Source organism: Nyctereutes procyonoides, unplaced genomic scaffold (assembly GCF_905146905.1).
Source record: "Nyctereutes procyonoides isolate TBG_1078 unplaced genomic scaffold, NYPRO_anot_genome, whole genome shotgun sequence".
In the NCBI taxonomy this organism is placed as follows: domain Eukaryota; kingdom Metazoa; phylum Chordata; class Mammalia; order Carnivora; family Canidae; genus Nyctereutes; species Nyctereutes procyonoides.
The window spans coordinates 32,598,279-32,603,546 of NW_026575146.1; positions in this window are offsets into that span (position 1 = coordinate 32,598,279).

Here is a 5,268-nt window from a genome sequence, read left to right on the forward strand (position 1 = left end):
CCGGGAAGTTCTCCTGTACCCCTCGCAGTCACTCCCAACCCCAATGCTGCATACTTCCTCCTATTTAACAAAATGGTATTGCCTGTTCTTAAAATGAACATAAATGGAATCATACAGCATATAGTATTTTTCTCAGAGGTACAGGAGGGAGAGTCTAAAGCAGGTTCCGTGCCCAGCGCAGAGCCCAGTGCGGGGCCTGGTCTCACCAACTTGAAGTCATGACCTGAGCCGAGATCAAGAGTCAGATGCTTCACCCACTGAGCCCCCCAGGCGCCCCCAGCTTATGCCATTTTGGTGTCTGACTTCTACCATTCAGCATCATGGCTTTCCAATATCTTCATGCTGTTGCGGTTTCATCGTTGTTGCCTCAATTTCCACAATTTGTCTGCTCTACAGCTCGTGGGCATGGATCGTTTCCAGTTTGGAGCTATTATGAGCCAGGCTGGTACGGACATCTCTGTGCAGGTCTCATTGGTGAGCGAATGCGTCAGTATTGCTGGGTTTACACCTAAGAGTGGAAATTCTGGGTCACAGGTCAGGCTAGGCTTCGTTTGAGGAGGTTCTGTGATTTGCCAAAATAAATGTATCAGATTAAACTCCCATCAGCAGTAAGTGTGAGATCTGATTGCTCCACACTTTTTTCAAAACTTATTATTTTTTTGTTGTTGTTGTTGTTTTTTACATTTTAGCCATCTGGTGGATTTGTAATGGTATATGTCATTGTGGTTTTAATTTGCATTTCCCTAAAGACTGCTGTGATTTTGAGCACATTTACATATGTTCATTATCCGTTTGGATATCCTTGTATATGAAATGCCTGCTCAAGTCCTTTTCTTTTCTTAAAATTAGGTTGTCTGCATTTTACTTAATGGTTTGTAGGAGCTATTTATATGTTCTGGATATAATTCTTGTGTTGGATGTATATATGGCAAAAATCTTCTCCCATTCTGTAAATTCTCTTTTAATATACCATTCCTTCTTGATTCTTAGATCTTTATTTCTGGATGTATTTTCTTTTTTGGAGTACATCCTTTATGTAGCTTTGTACTGAGAATTCAAGTTATGGCAAATCCTTTTTTTTTAAAGATTTTATTTTGTTTTTATTATTATTTATTTTATTTTATTTTATTTTATTTTATTTTATTTTATTTTATGTATTCACGAGAGACACAGAGGGAGAGAGGCAGATTCACAGGTGGAGGGAGAAGCAGGCTCCCTGTGGGGAGCCGGATGCAGGGAATCATCCCCAGGCAGGGATCAAGCTCTGAGCCAAAGGCAGACGCCCAACCACGGAGCCACCCAGGCGGCCCAAGTTACTGCAAATCCTGTTTTTGGTTATCTGTGAAAGCCTTTATTCTTCTTTTTAAAAATTATTTCATTTGGTTCAAAGTTCTTGAAAATTTCCCACCCAGAACTCCAGCTTCTAGCTTCTGTTTTGACCTTAGAAAAGTCTAGAGTTTTCCCAATTATTGCCCTAAGCTTATCTTTGTATTCATCTTCTCAAATTTCACTATCATATGATGTGTTGGGAAATTACTTTTTTTTATCTTTCTTGAGATAAGCTATACTTTTAAAATCTGAAAATTAGAATCATTTATCAATTCTAGAAAATTCTCACACATCATCTCCGAATATTGCCTCAACTCAGCCTTGCACGACTCTCTATTTCTCCTGGTTTAATTAGATAATTGCTAGGTCTTCTTAAACTCATCTCAACCTCTTTTAACATCTCATTTATATATTTTATTGTCTTTCTTTGATGCTAAGTGAGAACTTACGGTTTACCATCTCATCAACAATCTCTTCGGTTGTGCCTAACTTTTTTTTAATTATTAATTTTTTTTAAATATTTTTGTTTCCTTTGTCCTCATGCAAGGAAAAGACCCCTAAAATGAGTTTCACGTTCAGGTTGTCAATCAAATACGCCAGACACAATAGGCTCACCCAGCATTAAGCTCATTTAGCTTTAATAAAGGGAAGAAAGCAGATTGGAGCACTATGCAGGGAAGATAACGCTGGAAGCTTCAGACATCCAAGTGCAGCATCTCATGTGCCCAATCATTGCATTGCTCTAAAAAATGACAAAAAGGTGATAAGAGTGTCAGTCACATCACAATAGAGAAGACAAAGAGGCTCGACTGCCCCTCAATACAAGTATGTTTCCAGTCACCCATGGGGTATGTAGCTAACTCCCATTCTTTTTGAGGCTTCAGAACCCTAATGATAGAATATGTAATAAACAACCGTAACAGTCATGCACAGAGTCCTTGAATTGATCCTCTCATAAAGTAGGTCAAATAATACACAGAGCCTTTTGGGCCAAGTTTATCTCACGGTAAGTCTACTGGTTCCATAGACAGTACCAGTGGCCGTTACCTCATTTCTCAATTTATAATCAAAACAGACATATATAGTGGCCCTTGGAAGCATAGCAGTGGTCCCTTGGCCTGTGGAGAAAGAGCTAGTCTAGTCGAAAGAGCTGAGATGAATCCCTTGAGTCTCTTCTCTTTCTTCTGACCAATATAGACCACATAAAACAAATCATATCCCAGCTGTATTGGCATAAACCAGTGCCCCCCTTCCAGGATTTGCAGATTTATAGTATGTTAGGTAGAATCAATTATTAAGGAGAAAAATAAAATAAAATGTGGAAGGAGTTAGGAAGAACCAGGTAGAGCTGAGGTTATGATTTGAGGTAGTGTGTTCTGGTTGGGCATTCGTACTCTGAGGGAGTGACCTGTGTGGATATCTGGGCAAAAAACATTCCCAGAAAAAGAAAATGCAAAGGCCTTGAAGCAAGACAATCCTGGCGTGTTTGATGAGCAGTGGGGAGGCCAGCATGACTCGAGCTCAATGAGTGAGAAGAGAAGAGGCCAGAGAGGTGACAGCAATAAATAATGTAGGACTTTGTAGATCATTTTAAGAATTTTGGCTTTTACTCTTGAGTGAAGTGGGAAGCAATGTGGCGTGAAATAATACGTGTTTTAATGAGATCGTGATGGCTACTTCATTAAGAGTAGATTGATTGGCAGGGAGAATAGGGGAAGGGTTAGTAAAAGTCGAAACAGTACAAGTGCTAAAATTGTGGAAATATTTTTACACTTTCATTCTATTAGATTCAGTTTTTAGTATTCCAGCCTATCAGGATATATTCCCATGAATTTTATATATCCCCTTCCTTTTAGAAGTACATGTGTCTTAAGCCTTTGGATAGACATCCGGAAGTGTCATTATTGTGGACTTTGATCTTAAAACACACACTTTGTATATTAAAGTCCTGATTATAAGAGCTGAACACATCTCCAAAAAAAGAACATTTTCCTTTGTCCATTTCTCACTCCTTTCCAACCCCTTCCAAAACTACTTGCCTGATTCAGTTAGGAGGAAGGCAACATTAATAATTGGGAATCTTGGCAGCTATCTCTACAGCCTCACCATTCTGTGAAATTTGGTCATTGTGTCCAGCATTACAGGTCCCTGCTTGTGGCAGAAGGGCAGGAGGACAGTATCTCTCTTCTTTTGGCTTCTTTAGCATGTGTGGCCTTCTTCTTGATAGTGAAGAACTGATTTCAACTGCAGTTCAAGAATTTTAACTTAGTTTTTATGAGAAGAGAATTATTCCATAGTTGGACATTAATAAAGAACACACACACACAAACAAGTGAAAATTAGAAAATTTATTTTGAACCTTCTAAAAATCTTCCACAGATGAGTGAAGTTGATGAACACCTTTCAATAGCAAGAGAGTTGGAAAGCAAAGTACCTAAAAGGCTTTGTATTAAGTTTGGGGTGTTTATACATGATGTCCACGAGAAAGACCCTGAGGGTTTCCAACCAAACTAAGACATGCATTCTCTAGATTTTCCAATCAAAGAACTGGGCTTACTAAAAGTAACAAATAAAAACCACTAATTATTCACAGTTGTTTGAAAAATAGAAAACTGGCCTGTGAGTTTCAGGAGTTTGCCAACATTGCTGAATCAGGAGAGGATTCTCTATGGAATTCAATAATTAAATGTGAGGACATCAGCTTTGAAAAATTCTTGTTATAGGCACAAGCCAGCAAGAGAAGTAAAGGTGAAACCATCTCAGAAAATTTCTGAAGTTGTAAATAACAAACTATAGCATTGCATCAAGTCACTAAACACTCTTTAGGGTTTTGGAAATCAGGATTCATTTCTGCTTAAAAAGAAAAAAAGGTAAGAGGATGTAAACTGTCAGAATATAAACATTTTGAGAAAGATCTCTTACTGTAGGCTTTTTTTTTCTGTTGAAAAGATGTTTCATGATTTGTTGTCTTTAGAAATTCTTTGGTACCAGACCAATGAATAATTTTTATATCTAATATAATTATGAGATGGAAGATTAGCCAACAGTGTTTTGTACAGATATGACCTATGATCAAAGCCCAAAACTTGCCATTAAATTCCTGTGTAACTAACAAGATAACTCCTCTCTCTCTTCATTTTGCTAGAGGCAAAATAATATTGTCCCTGCATACTTAATACATAGTGATACATAAATGAGATGATTTTCCCATAATCCTGACAAGCATTGGTCTAAAGGGTTATCTGGTATACAGTACATAAAATACTACAGCATATTGTCAGATCTTTGGTGATATTTCCCTCATGAACTCTGGTTGTTAGGGTGCAGGGGAGAAAGTTCTAGAAAATCCCTGTGACTCAGGGTCCCTTTGGCTGTTAAGCCTCAAACACTTATTTACAGACAAACTGAAAATGTGAAGTCAAACTTGTTTTCACAGCCCCAAGGAAATCCGATAAGAAAGTGGGGTATTTTAAATCACTCTCAGATACAATTATTTTTTAAAGTTATTTTTAGCAGGCGTGATGACAATTCTAGCAAAACGGCAAAACAAATTCTGAAAAACTGAAAATATTTGGTGAGCTTTCATCCTATTTCCAACTGGTTTTTACTCAGGAACTGAAATATAAAATTACTGTTCAATTGCTTCATGGTTGGAAGGGGAAACAAGAACCACAAGAAGTATGCACATTAAATAAATATGTCCTAAGTAACAAAAATATATATATATATATACAAATTTGGGCACAAAGGAACAGACCATGTGAATTCCATATCGTAGTTTTCCGTTAAGTATTATCTGTTAAAACTTTCAAGGTTGGTTTTTCCCCTCCTCTGCAGTGGCCAGTTTCTACTGAGGTCTGTTGGGGAATTGTTTTCAGCTTGAAGGCGAAGCTTACTTTTCCATTGCAACATTTATGTTCACTGCCCAGCTGGCTTCAG